General features: G+C 48.7%; 1 pseudogene; it reads left to right on the forward strand.

The window, feature by feature from the left end:
* The first annotated feature begins 4,342 nt into the window (after nt 1–4,342).
* Nucleotides 4,343–5,515, forward strand: LOC116554501 (annotated as a pseudogene).
* The last annotated feature ends 13,190 nt before the right edge of the window (nt 5,516–18,705 follow it).

The following is an 18,705-nucleotide window of genomic DNA, read 5'->3' on the forward strand; positions in this document are numbered from 1 at the left end:
ATTCTGTGATGTTGACGAAAGTGACCTTGGAGGACATCTGCCGGGGGCCAGGCAAGACCATCTCAGTGGAGATCAGGCAGTTCACCCTGAAAGAGAAGCCGGCCAAGGAGACAAGACAGGGGCTTCCCAAGGGGATGAGCTGACCTCAGAGAAGGATGAAAAGGAGCTCAGTTGTTTTTACAAAGTGACTCCAGCGTCATTCTAGAGCGGCCAACTCTGGAACGAAGGATGTTGCATCAGGCAATCCTATGATTTTATCGAAAAATTATCCATAAAATATCCAACACTTGATTTTCTTTTTGTTGAATTCATGTGGAGTTACAGCTGTGTCCTAAATCTTGCTAGCAATCATGTGACATCAGTTCACTTTTAAGGAAGGTTTTTGTCTTCTTTTGCATTCTCTTCTCTTCCCCACACCACGAGCACAGACGGCCTTGGTTCCATTGGCCTATTTTCAGCAGATGGCCAGCGGCAGGCCTCCCTCTGATGCCCATTACTGTGACAGTGAGGACATCTTTGATGTGCAGGTAATTGGGTCCTGCCTGGGTCAAAGACCTTCCTCTCTTCGCTTGGAGAAACCTCTAAATCACACTGCAAGACACGAATTTACCCACAGGAGCCACAGGCCAAGCAAGGAGAAAGCCAAGTGAGCCACATGGGGAGAAGTTTCCGGCGTCCTCTTCTGGACCCACGGATCCCACAGCAGCCCCTCCCACCCCAGTGGCCAGGCTGGATGCACCCACCAACTCCCTGCCTGCGGTGTGGTCCACCCTCATGAAACCTCATCAAAGCGTACCCTTAAAGAGGGAGGGTTCCTTTCACTTGAGCTGTAACTGTCCTTTCCTGCTCAAAGGCCTTCTAAGCATTGTCATTTACCAGGCAGAACCGAGAACTCTAGCTCTTCAGGTTTCCCCAGGCTTTCTAGACCTTTCTTTCTGGCCAGCAGACCAGCCAGTTCTTTCGAGCTCACCCCGTTCTTGTAATGCTTTGGTAAATGCAGCCACAGCGACCCACGCAGGAGTGGCATTCTGTGTTCTCAACTCTTCCCCCAGGGACACAGGATCTGGACAGTCTTACCAAATACATAATAACTACCTGATAACTTTCCTTCCACCCACCCCGGCCAATAAACCAAGGCTGCAAAGCTGGGCTTCTGTTCTAGCTTTCTGGGTCAACCAGGAGAGACCAATTATGCTACCCAGACAGGCCACCACCCCACGTGTCAGTGACTTCACGCAACGCAGCTCACTTCTTGTTCACACCGCAGGCCACTGCTCATCAGCTGGTGACTCTGCTCTGGGCTTCGTCACTCTGAGACTCAGCTGGGAGCAGCGGCCACTGCCTGGAACGTCAGAGGTCATGGTGGGAGAAGAAACAGAGAATGCAGAAAACTGCAGCAGGTGCTTCAAACTTCTTCCCCCTGACTCAGGGAAGTCACACGGCCACGCCTGCCTTAGAGGGGGCTCGTGGAGGGGCCGCCCCACCACCCGCCACCAGACCTGTTCCCAGAGAAGAGGAGAACCAGGATGCCTATAAGTCCCCTAGTCTCCACCCCACTCTGTGCTGTGTGGAAACACCGCCCGGCGCATAGATAGGCTTTTGGCTAAAACAGCTTACGCTTTCCTTTTTCACTCCAACGTAAGTATTTAACCTATAAACTTTCCTTTGCACGCTGATTTGGCTGGATGCAATACATTTGATAAACCCATTATTTCATTAGGGGTTACAAAACGGTGAGTTTCTAGTTCTATGATTTCTTCTTTATTTATAAACTGGAATACTTCCTCTAATTTTTGGTGACCATAAGACAGAGTTTGTATATCAGAGATAGAATAAGTGCCTGATCCTTTTCCTTTATTCACTCATGTTCAAAATAATGAATTGATTCCTAGAATCCTCTAAAGGCAGCTAAGTTTTACATTTTGCAGAGTGTCTGTATTATTATTTGTGTGTGATTCCTCACTTGTAGTTTAAACGTGTTTGATGTGCATCAGCTCATTTAAGAAACTGGGTCAGATCGTCCCACGTCTGTCTACTGAGAGTTTCTGCACGTTTGATTCTTTCGCTTTTTTATTGTTTTGAGGCAGTTTTGCTCTTGCTGCTCAGGCTGGAGTGCGGTGGCGCCATCTCGGCAACCTCTGCCTCCAGGGTCAAGCGACTCTCCTGCCTCAGCCTCCCAAGTCGCTGACCTCAAACTCCTGACCTCAGGTGATCCACCTGCCTCGGCCTCCCACAGTGCTGGGATGGCAGGCGTGAGCCACCTGTGGGGGCCAGGTGGGTCTTGAACTCCTACCCTCAAGAGTGCCCAGCCGACTCTTTAGTTCTTTGGATGTGACTGCATGAGTCTTAGTTATCATCTCTGCTCTCTGGGATAACAAGATGTTCTAGATTATCTTGTTCACTTCCAGCCCGTTTCACCAGAGAGGCCAGGTTCCGTGTAGACACAATAAATGTCCGTGGAAGACAACGGCCTTGGTGCTAGGCGTGCTCACAGCTGCAGGATGGTTCATTGTGTCTACGTCTTCCAATGGAGGAGGAAGCAACTTTTATTTGGATAAAATAAATCATGATTTCCTAATGATGCGTCTTGTTCAAATTCAGGATGACAAGGTTTTTACTTAACCTCATCACTTCCACACCAAAGTTTCTAGTTTTGATACCAACCTAATTACGTATTAGCTTTTTCCAGACAACATTCACAGCAGGATAACACCACCACACTACCACCAGCACTGTGACTACTAGAAACAGCTTAGGATTTTCATTTGTGTGTTCTCTCTCTGCTTAGGACATATCCCACCGATGAATTCCTGTGTTTCCAAATAACTTGAAGTAATTCAACTCTGTTAATATTTCCTCTTTTTTTGAGACAGTTTTGCTCTGTTGCCCAAGAAGGAGCGCAGTGGTGTAATCTTGGCTCACTGCAACCTCCGCCTCCTAGGCTCACACCTTTCTCCTGCCTCAGCCTCCCAATAGCTGGGATTACAGGCGCGTGCCACCACACTCAGCTAATTTTTGTATTTTTAGTAGCAACAGGGTTTCATCATGTTGGCCAGGTGGGTCTCAAACTCCTAACCTCAAATGATCTGCCTGCCTCGACCTCCCACAGTGCTGTATTACAGGCCTGAGCCACCGCACCCGGCCATTATTGCCTTTTAAGAATTTTGGAAGAATGTCATTGGGGTGGTGTGGTGACAGGGGAGACTTCAGAAGGGTGCTCCCCAAGGCCCTGAGTTTTGAAAACAGCCACCGTGCTTTCTCTTTCTTGACAATTTCCCATGCAGATTGGAACAGACAAGCGAAGGGCTCTGAGTGCAGACGTGTGAGTGGAGCCTAATTCCTCAGACCAGCGGACCTGTGAGAGTTTCTTGGAGCAAGAGGCTGGGTGCACACAGTCCTCAAACGCAGAATCATAGCGGCTCTGTCTTCATGCTCAGTGTCTCTGGCCATATTGACTGCGACTTAGGGATTTCCCCCGATGGCGGCTGGAAAAAAGCAGTCGCAGTGAGAAGACTTTAGAAATATGTCAATTTACAGAGGTAACAAGGCTGTTTAATAACAAAGACGATCAGAGTTAGTTGGTAACAAAAACTTCCCAAAGGAAGATGGCGGGGCCGGGGACCAGGGAACGGAGGCAGGTCTGAACTCCCTGGACTTTTCGGCTGCCTCTTCTGCTTCTGTGGCCCCGGCCCGAGGAGCAGTCCTGTGTCTCAGATCAATAGCTGGAAACACCTAGGAAGAGAGGAGCTCGGAGAAAACGGGGCTCGGCCGGGAAGAAGAGAGGCAGGGAGACAGGCAGTGTCATGCTAGCGCCTCCCAGCAACAGGACCATCAGACCCACTACTCCGAAACACAACAAGAACAAGGAAACACAGCCACAGCCACAGTCCGGACGGGAACAACAGAGAAATCAGGAAGACGTGCGTTTCGGTTTGTCGGCGTGAGACTTTTATTAGCTTGCAACATTCAGTTTAAGAGAAAGTGTGGGACATGCAAAGCCACCCAAGGAAGTCACTTAAACGCCCACCTTGCTCCAGGTGGACCGCACGTGCCCAGCTGCTCCTAGCTGGAAAAGACACGAGTGCAAGTGGGTGCAGGAGCTCAGGCCTCTGAGTAGACGAGCAAAGCTGAGGCTAGCGGGTGAGGGGTGACTCAGCCGCAGTTGCAGTTGACTTGGGAAGAGAACTGGTTAGGAGAGACGATGGAAGCTAACTAGGGTGGACTCTCCTTAGGAAAAGGAGATAGGGCTGCATCCTGTAGTGGGGAATAGACCCTGAGCAGTGGTTTGGGGCTCAACGATGGACAGGTCACAGCTTCGGAAGACGGAATTAGCAGGACTCACATGAGGCCAGTCCAGAGCTTCAGATCTTGCACTGACAGCAAAGAGGGACACAGCAGCTGGACTGGGAGCAGCAGGGCTTGCAGCAGCTGGACTGGGAGCAGCAGGGCTTGCAGCAGCTGGACTGGGAACAGCAGGGCTTACAGCAGCTGGACTGGCAGCAGGATGACCCACAGCCTGAGGAGCAGCAGGGCTTACAGCAGCTAGACTGACAGCAGCCACAAGAGCCACAGCCTCCTTTCGAGCCTCCACAGGAGCCACAACCACAGCCTCCCTTGGATCCCCCACAGGAGCCACAACCCCCCTTGGAGCCCCCACAGGAGCCACAGCTGGAGCAGGAACAGGCTGGCACACAGCAGCACACGGGCTTGCAGCAGGACATGGGCACATAGCAGCCGGAGCCACAGCCCCCACAGCCAGAGCCACAGCCCCCACAGCCAGAGCCACAGCCCCCACAGCTGGAGCCACAGCCCCCACAGCTGGAGCCACAGCCTCCGGAGCAGCCACAGCAGCCCATGTTTTTGGCGGGTTGAGGGTGGAGCAGGTAGAGGAGCAGGAGAGAGGGAGGTGCAGGTGTGGAGCCCCCTGAGCCCGGGCTGTCTATATACCTGTCCAGAGTCAGGCAGACACAGGCCCTTCCTTATAACTGTTTTCACTACTTTTCCCGGGCTCTATTTTTTTCCTCTTCGCTAGTGACTTCCTCCTGACTCAGTTGGCCATCTATTTTCTTGTGTGCTAAATTTGTCTTTCCCCCATTTGTTTTGTCCCCTACAATTAAAACCTCAGCTGCAGGCTGTGGGTGCTTCCCACAGAGCCCCAAGGTGCTGGTCACTCTGCTGACCACATGTGACCCATGGGCGATAGTCTCTGCCCAAGCACCCTCATGTTCCTGCGTTGACTCCCCCTGATAATATTAACTTTACCTGTTGAGATTTCAAAATACATCCATGGTCGTAATACCTTACTCACGCCATTCTCAGCTTTCCGGGTGTATTAGAACGTTCTTTGCATTTCTCTAAAGAAATGCTTGGGATTGGATGATGTATAGAGGATAGAGGTTTGATTGGCTCATGGTTCTGCAGGCTCCACAGGCATGGCACCCCACTCTGCTCAGCTTCTGGGGAGGCCCTCAGGGAGCTTTTCCTCATGGCGGAAGGCGAAGCAGGAGCAGGCACAGCACATGGTGAGCACGGGAGCAAGGGGGGAGGGGCCACGCACTTATGAACAACCAGGTCTGAGTGAACCCACTCATCACCAAGGGGACGGTGCTGAGCCACTCATGAGGGATCCACCCCCATGATCATGATCCAAACACCTCCCCGCAGTCCCTCCTTCAACACTGGGGATTACGTTTCAGCCAGAGATTTGGAGGGGACCCCCCAGCTACGTCATGATACCTGTGACCCCTAAAGTCTCCCGTCCCTACATTGCAAAATCCAATCATCTCTTCCAAACAGTACTCCCAGTGTCTTGACTCATTCCAACATCAAGTCCAAAGCCCCAAGTTCACGTTCCTTCCACCTATGAACCTGTGAAAGTGAAAACTCATTATTTCCTTTCAAGATACAATGAGGGTAGAGACATTGAGTAAACATTCCCATTCCAAAAGGGAAAAATCCTCCAAAAGGAAGGGGCCACAGACCCCATGCATGTCTGAAATCCAGCATGGCAGCCATTAAATCTCAACGCTCAAAATAATCTCCTTGGACTCCCTGTCCCACATCCAGGGTGCACTGGTGTGAGGGGTGGGCACCAAAGGCCTTGGGCAGCTCCAGCCCTGTGGCTTTGCAGGGTTCACCCCCCACAACTGCCCTTGTGGGTTGGAGTTGAGTGCCCACAGCTTCTCCATGCTCAGGATGCAAGCTGCCAGTGGCTCTACCATTCTAGGGCCTGGAGGGGGTATCTTCCTTCTTACAGCTCAATTAAGCAGTGCCCCCAGGGGGACTCTGTGTCTGGCCTCCTACCCCATATTTCCCCTCTACACTGCCCTAGTAGATATTCTGTGTGAGGGCTCTGCCCCTGCAGCAGGATTTTTCCTGAGTGCCCAGGCGTTCTCATAAATCTTCTGCAATCTAGGTAGAGGATGCCAAGCCTCTTTCACTCTTGCAGTCTGCACATCTACAGGCTTAACACCAAGTGGGAGCCACCAAGGCTTATGGCTTGCACCCTCTGAAGCCAGAGCTGTATTTAGGGTCTTTCGAGCTGAGGCTGCAGCGGGAGCAGCCTATGTGTGAGGAACAGTGCTCCGAGGCTGTGCGGGTAGTAGGGACCTGGGCAGAGCCCCTGAAACCATGCAGTCTTCCTAGGCCTCTAGGTCAGTGATGAGAGGGGCTGTCCCAAGCACCTTTGAATTGCATTTGAAGTCTTTTCCCATTGTGTTGGCCATCAGCACTTGGGTTTCTGTTTTGTTTTGCTTGAGTCATGCTTATATCTCTAACAGGTGGTTGCTCTGCAGCCTGCCTGGGTTCCTCTCCTGATGATGCTTTTTCATTCTCTGCCACATGGCCATGCTGCAAACTTTCCAAACTTTTACACTTTGATTCCCTTTTAAATATAAATGCCAATTTTAATTCATTTACGTGCTCTTGCATATGAGAATAGGATGTTAGACTCAGTCTGGCCATAGATCGAATTTTTTGCTGCTTTAGAAATTTCTTCCACCAGATAACCTAAGTCACCACTCCTTAGTAGCAATTTTCAGATCCCCTAGGACATGAAACAGAATACAGTCAAACTCTCTTGCAGGGCATTACATAGGTGACCTTTGCTTTAGTTTTCAATAAGTTCCTCATTTCCATCTGAGATCTCATGAGGCTGGGCTTCATTGCCCTTATCACTGTAATTATTTTGGATACAACCACGTAACCAATCTCAAAGGAGTTCCAACCTTTCCCTCATCTTTCTTCCTTCTTCTGAGCCCTACAAAATCTTCCGATGTCTGACCATTACCCAGTTTCAAAGTCACCTCCACATTTTCAGGTGTCTTATAGCAACGCCCCACTCCTGGTGCAATTTTCTGCATTAGGCCGCTTTGTGTGTTACTATAAAGAAATACCCGAGGCTGGGTAATTTACAAAGAAAAGAGGTTTAATTGTCTCCTGGTTCTGCAAGTTGTACAAGCATGGCACCAACATCTGCTCCACTTCTAGTGAGGGCCTCGGAGAGCTTTTACTCACGGTGGAAGGCAAAGCAAGAGCTGACACACAACATGGTGACATCAACTAAAGTATTGGAGGGAGAGGTGCCACACATTTTTAAACAACCAGATATTCCTCCAACGTATTCATCACCAAGGAGACGGTGCTAAGCCATTCCTAACAAATCTACCCTCATGATCCAGACGCCTCCCGGCAGGCCTCACCAACATCAATTTGGAGGAGGCATCCAAATTACATTACTGGAGATTACTTTTTTTGAGATAAGGTCTTCCTCTGTTACCTGGGCTGGATTGCAGTGATGTGATCACTGCAGCTGCAAACTTTTGGGCTTAAGGAATCTTCTCACCTTGGCCTCCTGAGTACCTGGGACTATAGGCGTGTGTCACCATACCCAGCTAATTTTTAAAAGTTTTTGTAGAGATGGGGTCTTGCTATGTTTCTCTGGCTGGTCTTGAACTCCTGGCCTCCAGTGATCCTCCTACGTTGGCCTCCCAGAGTGCTGGGATTGCAGGTGTGAGCCACTGCACCCAGACAATATCCTTTCCTTTTCTATCCAAATAAGAATCCTCTAACCTCATCTTGATGTCTGTGGGGAATCTTTTCTTCACTCAATTATTTCTGAAAATCTCACAAGTCTCTCTGCTGTTGTTTTCTCTCTTCCCCAGGCACAGTGTTCACTCCTCCTGGGGTGCTTCTTCCAGCTGCTCAGTTGGGTTCCCTGCTCAGCTGTACTCCATGTGGGGTAAGAGAGGTTCCTCTCTGCCATGGTCTCTGTGTGTGTCCCTCAACATTCATCTTTTGGAAACTTCATCCCCAGTGCAACAGTTTTGGGAGGTGGGGGCTAACAAGAGGTACTTGGGATGAATTATTGCTCCTTTAAGAAAGAGTCAAGGAAGGGCATTCACCCTCTTCTGCTCTTCTGCCACTTGCGGACACCATATTCATGCTCTCTTGTCCTTCTGCCTCCCAACATGTGAAGACACAGTAAGAAAGCCCACACTGGACACCAGCACCTTGATCTTGGACTTCCCAGCCTTCGGGACTATGAAAAGCACATTTCTGTTCTTTATCAATTACCCAGGTCAGGTATTGTCTCATAGCAGCAATAAGTGTCTAAGGCCCTCTAGTCAGCAAACCATTGCTTATATGAGGTTACGTTCTTTGTTTAAGGGATGCATGCTAAAGCCTGAGGAAGGCATGAGAGGAGCACATTACTGAAAAGGAACTGAACTCTGCCTCCCAGATGTCCCTGCTCCCCAGTTCTCCTGGCCATGCTCTTGGGCATTGTTTCACTCGTGTATTCACCTGAGAACACACCAGCATGTCCTCAGCGCACTCACCCAAGAATACAGGAAGATGTCCCTAGCATACTCACCCAAGAATCCAGCATCATGTCACCAGCACACTTGCCCCATAATACAGCAAGATGTCCCCAGTGTACTCACCCAAGAATATAGCAACGTGTCACTAGCATACTCACCTGCAGAAATCCTTGAGGAGGTGCTCTATTAAGATAAGAAAGAATCAGAAGAGTCCTCAGGAGGTGAGTAACTTCTGTTATCCACAGAGGCTGTGGTATGTGGTTTCCAAGTAACTCACCTTAGACCGAGTGATAGAGACACGTTGAACATAAAAAGGGAGATGGATAACAACAAAAAAAAAAAAGAAGAAGAAGAAAAAGAAAACAGCAGACAGCAGCTAGTTGGCAGCTGGGACTTAGGGTCAAAGCACCAAACAGGCTGAGGTCAGTGGCTCATGCCTGCAATCTCAGAGTGTCTGTAACCCAGGGAGGCCAAGGCAGGAGGATCACTTGAGACCAGGAGTTCAAGACCAGCTTTGGCAACATAGGAAGATCCCATCTCTAGAAAAACACAATTTTTTTTAATTAGCCAGGCATACTGGTGCACACCTGTAGTCCTACCTACTTGGAGGCTTAAGTGAGAAAATCATTGAGCCCGGGAAATCAAGGCTTCAATGAGACACGTTATAAAAATAAATACATATCATAAACATTAAAAATTATGGAGGAAGATTTAAAGATCTCACTTTCAGAATTGGGGACACAAAAAAGTCAGGACAGAAAGGAATCAAGTAAGACAACTGACAAGCCCAAACAAATGTTCAGTTTGGGAACTGGCCCCCGAGAGTGACGGCGCCTTCCCCTCACCGCCACCCATCCTGCTCCTCTTCTCCAGAACCTCCATCGCTGCTTCTGTTATCTGCGGGGTGCTATGCCTCACTGACCGCTTCCCAATTTCTTCATGATTTTAACTTGTGGCTCACGACTACTTTTGCCAACACAATTTCTAGGTTAATTCTTAGTGATTTCCATACACAAGTACATGATCTTTCCCGACCTCTCACCCCTGTGGTGATATCTGTGACCTTGTTCTTAGCAGGGCACCCCACTGGGGTCTATCCCATGCACCCGGCTTCCAGCCACCCTCCTCTTTCTAGCTTACTTTCTCCAGTGCTTCGATCTCACCAGAACTCTCCATCTGCTGGTGCAGCCACCGCGTCACTGCTCCCCGACCTCTCTGATACCTCTTCTTTTTTTTGGTAACAGCTTGATTGACATACGATTCATATGCCACACGATTTGCTCACTTAAGGTATACAATTCAGTGCTTTTAGTACATTCGCAGGGCTGTGCGCCCATTGCCACGATCAGTTGTGGCACATTTCGTCACTGCTTGCCTTTAGCACCCCCGCTCGCTGCCCCACAGGACAGCTCTCCGGGCGGCTGCAGACCAACGCCGTTCTCCCTCGTGTCTCATTTGTGGTTCTCAGGCATAACTGCAGAGGGAGCTGAACAGGCATTTCTGAAAAGAAGACATGCAAATGACCAACGGGAGCGTGAAGAGATGCTCCGTTTCGGTCACCATCAGGGACACGCAAGTCAAAACCGCAGTGAGGCGTCCTCTGATCCCACGGAGTGGCTGCGATCACAAAGACAAAACTGTATTCTGGAGAGGAAGTGGAGAAAAGGCACTCGTATGCCGTTAGTGAGAATTCGTACGACCGCTAAGGAAAACAGTTTGGAGGTTCCTCAAAAAGCTAAAAATAGACTAGTATACGACCCAGAAATCCCACTACGGGGCGTGCATCTGAAGGAAGGGAAACCAGCGCGTTGAAGAGATGTGTGCGCCCCGATGTTTATAACAGCACTGCTCACAACAGCCACGACAGGAAAGCGTCTAACTGTTTATCCACAGATGAACAGAAAAGACGGAAAAGAAACGGAAAAGGTGGTGACTAGGGTTCACAGTAATTTATTGTACATTTCCAGATAGCGAGAGGGGAGGGGATTGAGTGTGTTCCCAACACACACATGCTAAAGGTGTGGGGTGATGCATGATCACTGCACACTGTGCACATGTGTTGACACATCTCACTGGACCCCGTAAACATGTACGATGATCATGTTTCAATTAGAACATTAATCAAAGTAGGAAAAGAATAGCTATAGAATATGCGGGGAATGCAACATCCTGAGGTAGGAGGGACCGGCCAGAAGAGCCCGGGGCTTTGTCCCAGTTCCTAGAAACAGGACGTTCTTCGGTGATTGAGTCCAGTGAATCCTGTATCTCTGGGGCATAAAACCCAGCTCAGGCGGCTTCTGGGATCCCTCAGCGGCGGTGTCAGAGACCACACGCGGATGACGCTCAGCTCGCCTGGGAAGCTTTGCTGAGGCAGGAGGCTCCCAATGACTCCGAGGCTCCCGGCTGCTCTTGCAGCCTGTGTGTCACTAGTATACCCACTTGCTGTGACGTGTGAGTGCCTCACCCGACTCTGCTAAGTGGGTAACCAGGGCTCAGCCAGTCTGCTGGACACCCCACATCTCCAGCCAGAGGCTACCACCAACTTACCTTGTGTTTCTCTACATGTTCCTGTTCTTGAAACTTCCTACATGTAAAATCATACAACTTACTTAATTATTTTGCCTATTGGGAGTTTTCTTTTGTGGGACCAGGTGAATTGGGATACTCCTTTTGTATGTGGAGAAAGTCATTGGTAGTTTGACGGGAATGCATTGAACCTGTAGCTCACTTTGCGTAGGATAGACATCTTCACAGTGTGACTTCTACCAATTTGTGAATAAAGAATATCTTTCTTTTTATTTGTGTTTCACTTAATTTAATTATCTCAAGCGGGGTCTTGCTTTGTGAGGGTGACCTAGTCCTCCCACCTCAGCCTTCTGAGTAGCTGGGAGCAGGGCTGCAGGCCACCATGCCTGGCTAACTTGCCAAATTGTGTAGCGATGAGGCCTCCATGTTGCCCAGCCCAGGTGGGGGAGGGGCATTGGAGGAACACGGGCGCCTCGTGGAATGTCCACCGTGAGGCACCTGCCATCAGGGCCGGGGATTGGTGGGGGGGGAGTACAAAGCCCCAGGGTTGCCGAGGCAGCACCCAGACAGGAGCAGCTTTGGTGGACACCAGGGTCCTGGACTCCATCCAGCGGCCCCGGAGCCTCCGCTGCCCCACCCTGCGCGTCCTGCTGCTTCTCTGATCAACTTTCCCGCTGACCTGTAGCTGAACTCCCACCCGAGCTAGAGGACTTAGTTCGAACCTGATCCTTTCTCAGACCCTGTTCTCCTCCTCTCCCTCCAGAAGCCCAACAGCCCCCCGCCCCCTCCGCTCCTTTCCCTACTCCTCCCCTCCTGTCCCCTGCCATCCGCCCCCACCCCCATCTCCATCCCCATCCTCTTCTCCTTCAGTCCCCCAGCCCTAAGCCACCCCCACCTCTGTCCTGGCCGCCCCAGGGTGCCCTCAGAGGATCAGGACACGCTGCTGGGGTGGCTGCTCTTTTGGCTCCTTGTGCTGGGGTTTCCTGGCCATCAGTCCACCCACGTGAGTAGACAGTGGACCCGCGGGGTTCCTTCCTTTTCGTTGGTCTGTGTCACAAGGCGTGAAATGACACAGCTCCCGCCTGTCATCCCAGCACTTTGTGGGGCCGAGGTGGGCACATCGCTTGAGACCAGAAATTTGAGACCAGCCTGGGCATCAGCGCTGAGGTGGGAGGATCGCTTGGGCCGAGGAGGTGGAGGTTGCAGTGAGCTGAGATCGCCCCACTGCACTCCAGCCCCAGCGACAGAGGAGACCTTGACTCAAACACAACAAAGTGAGATGTCATTTGTGTTCTGTGTCATCTGGTTTGATGACTTCTAGGAACTTCGGAGTCATTGTGTCTTCTGCTCTTGGGAGCTGCCTCCAGGGAGTCTGTGTCCAGTCAGAGTGATGGGGGCCCCAGAAGCCCATCAGATGGGAGAGAAAAGGGCTGCACCCTGTAGGGGTGTTTGCAGTGGGGGAGTCACCGGGAGTGACATGGCCAGGGTGTGAACGAGGACTGCATTGCCCTTTGTTCTGTCAAATGTGTGTCGTGCAGATCATTGATTTGCCCAAAGCAGAACGGGTCTTAATGTCCTTGCGACTGTCCAAATAGAAAGAAATCACAGGTTTCTGCTTTGAAAGTTTTCACCCTCACATTCTAAAACCTCTCCACGACGCTCAGGACGGGGCACCTTCTAGAGAGGAGAGTATTTGTTCTGAGTGGCATGCACCTGATTCTCAGAGAGGGGTCTGGAAAAGTCCAGTGGTGGGGAGCAACCACTGCATGGAGGCAGAATCGCCCCACAGGAATGCCTCCAATCAAAGGAGAGCCTCTTGGTTCTTTTCGGTCTATGAAAGAGGAAATGTCATGATAATCTTTGTTGGAATTCATTTCCCTTTACCTGGTGGCATTTTCATAAATCAGTTAAACTCTCTTTCCCTAGCTCACCTTTGAAGACTTGGATAAAGGTTTCTCACTGCATTTTCCACCTCCGCCCTTGCTCATGGCCATCAACTGTCAGAACCTCAGCTTTTCCTGGCCCCATGGACCTAATCTGTGTAGGAGCCCACTGCTGATGACCTGCATCCAGATAACTGTCAGATGTGACAGGAGTGCCCAGGACGGGGGATGTTTTCCTGGTCAATGACAAGATGGCCTTTGTCCTTCTTGTGCACTTGATCCACATCTTTCACCATTGCGCCCAGAGCTCCTGCTTCCTTCCCGAGGGAGGCTTCTCAGGGACAGTGCAGCCCTCCCAGGAGCCAGGTGCAGTCACCTCCACTGTGAGGCTCAAGACAAAGGTGCTGCAGAGCTCAGAGGCTGCTTTCTAGGGAGGTCCCATTTGCACAAAACTGAGTCTTGGTGTGTGGATTGGTCTGAATGGCACTTTGAATTTATTTTGTCCCCCAAAACCTGTGTTTGTAAAATAATGTGTGCCTTGTGTGGTGGTGGCCTACATTCCAGAGAGTTTGTATTGTTTTCCATGAGGATTCCCAGCGTTGCTCCCGAGTGCTTTAGGCTCAATGCTCTAAAATATGAAGGTGAACTCTTGCTAGGGGTTACTTGGTATTGTGTTTTTAACTGACCTAAATTCTCACAGGTTTCATCATAATTCCAAGAAGACTATGTTATGCAAATCTTTCTGGATTTTGAAAATCTGACATGAAGTGCTCCGTTTCAGCAGTAGCTGACATTGATTTTCACAAGTTAATGTTTCTAGAAACTTGGGCTAAACAACAATCTGTGATTATTTTTGCTGGAATATAACCTCGGTGTTCTCATTACAGCAGCTGTCCACTCAGCTTTGTGTGCAGACAAACATATCTTTATGTAATATTTTCATCCATAACTTTAAGACTTTTTTCTTATATTTTTCTCATTTTTCCACGCAGTGTGGGCATATTTTTGGATATATTTCAAAGAATTTAATACAAAATTCTAAATATTTAGAAGAAGACCTTGGCTTCCCGACCAGTCTGAGTTTGTATTTTCTTATCTCCATTTGAAACTGAAGTATAATTTCTAGGTAAAGTTCTATAATTATTTTAAATTATTTGCAATGTTTTTTCAGATAATTAAAAACTAATAGTTTGTGTCTCACATTTCCTTCCTACTGTTTAAGTGACGTACAGTCCTGTGTATTCAGTAGCCTCTTTGTAAAGAATACAATTTGCTGACCTTTACGTATGGATACAGCAGTTAAAGCATCACCGCATTCCAGATTCAAGATCGTGAACACATTCCTCCCTCTTCAAAGTTTCCTCCTGCTTTTGAATCCATCTGTCCCTGTCCCTCCATCCTACTGTCCTCCCCCTGCACTGCCATTTCATGGCATGGAGTCACACAGGACAGGTGTTCTTGCTGTGCTGAATTCTGCAAAGTCAGCAGAATCATGTTCACGTGGATCCGTATTGTTTTAAATATTTTTGTTTTATTGCTGAGTAACATTCCTCTGTGTGGACACATATATGGCAGTGCATCTGTCCTCTCCCTTGGAAAGAGCTATAAGGCTTGTTTTTCCCATTTGGTCTTTGTCCTGGGAATGAAAACCTGGAAAGCAGCACCTCTGCGAGCTTTCCCTGTGTGTATTTGCATTTTGCAACACCGAGACCAACTGACAGAAAAAACATCCAATTGATATTGGTGAAATTGTTCAGACATATAGAACATAAATAATAATTATTTTGGGACTCTTGTTTAAAGGGAGAAAATTACTGACATGACAGTGGTTTTGGCAATAACCATCAACACTTAATTGTAAAAATGTTTCTAAATACAGCGTTGATTTGTTAACGTTTTAATGAACATGACAACACATATGGACCCATCTTTCCATCCCTCTATCCAGCCATTAGCCCATCTTATTTTAGATGTATTTCCAATTGGAGACATCAACGTCCTTCCTGCTGAATCGTTTAGCAAAGCTAACATTAACTAGAATTCAATATTTCTTTAGAAAAATTTCTTCTCAAGAAGAATGACATAGAACGAACTGTACAAATCTTAAGTGTAACATTGCTCACTTTGAGGAGTACACACACCGGCATACCCCAACCCCCTTTCAAGATCTACAATGTTATGTCACCCCAGAAAGTGAACGCCCCCTCTTCCCAGCCAATCCCTTTCTCATCAGAGGTTGATGTTGCTTCTTTGGAAATGACGTCTCTAGAGGCATGCCATGCCCTAGGTTCCCTTCTGTGTCTGTCTGATTCTGCTCAACACAGCGTTTCTGAAATCGTTCCCATTGTTGCGCAGATCTCTAACTTGGTCCTTTCCATTTCGGACTCTGCATACGCTCAGTCCAACCTGTTGAATTCACCATCTTGAAGGAAACACTTAGAATTAAGATATTTTCAAGAACATAGGGTTCAATCCTGAGGAATCTATGTAGCAATGTTCTCAGAAGCCATCTGAACTTACTTGGGGAAAGTCTTTGTCTTCATTCACTTAAGAGTCTAATGGAATTAATTTCCAGAATCTTGGATATTCATGCCATTTTCATGATCCCCACTTTGGTATTTTTAAGCACTAAAATTTGATAGTTATTTCTGAATGAAGTCATCGCTTTATTGTAGTTTTTTCACTTATGCTGATCTTTTATTTTTGAGACCGAGTCTTGCTCTGTCGCCAGGCTGGAGTGCAGTGGCGTGATCTCGGCTCACTGCAACCTCCGATTCCCTGGTTCAAGTAATTCTCCTGCCTCAGCCTCCTAAGTAGCTGAGACTACAGGCATGCAGCACCACACCCAGCTAATTTGTGTATTTTTAGTAGAGATGGGATTTCACCATGTTGGCCAGGATGGTCTTGACCTCCTGACCTCATGATTCGCCCGCCTTGGCCTCCCAAAGTGCTGGGATGACAGGCATGAGCCACCGTGCCTGGCGACTTATGCTGATCTTTAAATGCAGAGATTCACATAATCTAAGAAGTGTGATTCACAGGGATTCATTTATCACGTGACACATGATAAATACTTCCAATGTTATATGTCAATTTAAAAAGTAAGTAAGTAACTTTAGAAAATGATAATTCCTGTATACCTACCTTGTCCAGCCCACAGGTGACAGGCCGCATGCAGCCCAGGACAGCTTTGAATGTGACCCAACACAAATTTGAAAACTTTCTGAAAACATTATGACATTTGTGGCAAATCGTTTTTTAGCTCATCAGCTACTTTTAGTGTTAGTGTATTTTGTGTGTGGCTCAACACGATTCTCCTTTTAAGATAGCCTAGAGAGAAGCCAAAAGTTGGACATCCCTGCATTAGACCGAGAAAAAGGACACCCCACACTCACAATGCCTCAAAAACACTACCAGCCATGCAGGAACCATGAGACTGTTAACTTCCAGTCCTTCTTGAAGCAGTGGGATCCCTGCTGGTAGCTGAGGGCTGTGCTTCCCTCTTGGAGGAGGCTGAGGGTTTCTAAGGATGATTCCTGGGGACTGGAAGACGGCAAATGTCCTTGAGCCTTCCGTTATTCCAGCTGTTTTATTCCAGGTCATCGATGTGCTGCCTGGAAGTTTCCCTCCGGGCCTGGTTTTCTGAAATTCCCTGGCTGCTTATTCTAATTGCTGTTTCCCTGGGAATTCTCCAGTTGCCACTTTGCTGTGGATAACTGGCCTCGGTGCTACTATGCTAACTTCCTGTGGGGGTACACTTGTGACCACAATCAGAACAAAGTATTTACAACAATTCACGATTCTGCGCTTTACTATGAATATTGGGTTTTATAAAAAATCAGGGAAATGATTTACCACCCTAAGAATAATGAAACTATCTACCGTTCACAGTGTGAAAATTAAGTAGGTTGATGATTGTTTAATAGGATGCCAGCCGAGCCTTTGGTGAAAATGCGTTTTTTACCTTTGTGCTGTGTTATCAGAAATGAAGAAAAGGTGAACGCTCCGCCCGTCACGGGGCACTTTTATCTTTTCCCACGGCGCCCTCTCCTGGCCGGGCCTCTGCTCTGCGGGTCCTGGGTGCCTTTTCTGCCTGGCCCTTTTCAAAGCAACATCTTCCCAAGAACTCCAGGCTTCTCCATTCCCAGCCGGTCATCTTGCTGGCCCCGCCAGAGCCGAGCCGTGCGTGCTTAGGGGCCGGGGACTGAAGGGCTTCCAGTGTTCTGTTGGCAGCAATAACACGAGGAGATGCCCCTGAGCCCCACTGCTGGAGGGCTCATGGCCCAGGGAACCCTGACTGATCCAGTTTACTCCAAATATTGTGCGGTCCCCTTTCCAAAACATGCAGGGTTTTGTTTTGTGATTGATTTCTCTTGTCCTGTAAGGTAGGTGATTAACATTTAGAATATCTGCTGTAATCCCAGAAGTGAAAAAAGTCAAAACTCATTCATCCAACATTAGTATGTGTTGTGTGCCATTTTGAATACTCTTCGACAGAGTCAATTTCCTAATTCATCAGTGTCTCATGTCTGTTGGTAACTGTGTTGTGCAAAATCGCTCCCACCCCCACCCGGTGGCGCCCTAGATCTAATATTCTCGGTGTAAGAGGTCCCACATTTGTAATAGAAAATGTGCCCTGGCTGTGAGGTAGTGAGGAGTGGGCGTCACTCATTACCTACAAGGACAGTTCCCAGTGAAGACCTTCAGCCATGCTCAGTGAAGCTGGTTCCCGTTGGCCTCTGTGGTTTCGAAAGCTGCCGAGTCCTCTGATCACACGTGATGGGACTTGCACACCTGCAATGAAACACATTTTTAAAACTTCTGTTGTTTAGAATTCCCACCTCACTTTTCATGGAAAAAGTTATTATGTTTTATGTCATAGTGCACTTAAAAGTTGGTATTCCCTGGAAGTTAAAAGAAACATGATAGCTGTGTCAGACTCACATCTGGACACAGGATTGTTCTGTCAGAAACCCTCTCCCAATTCCCCTGCAGAGCTTCCGGAATCCACCTCTCCCCAGAGATCTCTGTGCCCACACGTGGCACCTCCAGAGTGGAGAAGACCCTTTGTCAGGAAGGGAAGAAGACGGGGGATGAGAGGTCCTGCAGCAGAGCTGGAGTCGGCGTCCACTCTGCCTCCTGCAAGCTGCGTGACCCGGGGTGAACGTTCTCCTTCCTTTGGGAGCCTCCGTTTTCTTAGATTTGGAGCAGGGCGGTCACACTGACCTTGCAGAGTTCTGAGACTCAGTGACAGAACATGAAAAGCCTGGAGAACATTCTCTTAAGAATAGCCGCGGCTCGTGTGAGCAATAGGTTTTCTGCCTCTCTCTTTCTCTCTGGATCTGATGCAAGAAACGTGCCTGGTGATGGTGGTGAGGGAGGACTGAGGACCGACGTAGACGCCCCCTGGGTCAGAAACATGCTTCTTTCTTACTGTGTAGTGCCACTGTCTTCCTGGGACAGGCCCCTGCCTGCCT

The sequence above is a fragment of the Sapajus apella genome, unplaced genomic scaffold (genome assembly GCF_009761245.1).
Source record: "Sapajus apella isolate SASKATOON/1434 unplaced genomic scaffold, GSC_monkey_1.0 scaffold14, whole genome shotgun sequence".
Classification (NCBI taxonomy): domain Eukaryota; kingdom Metazoa; phylum Chordata; class Mammalia; order Primates; family Cebidae; genus Sapajus; species Sapajus apella.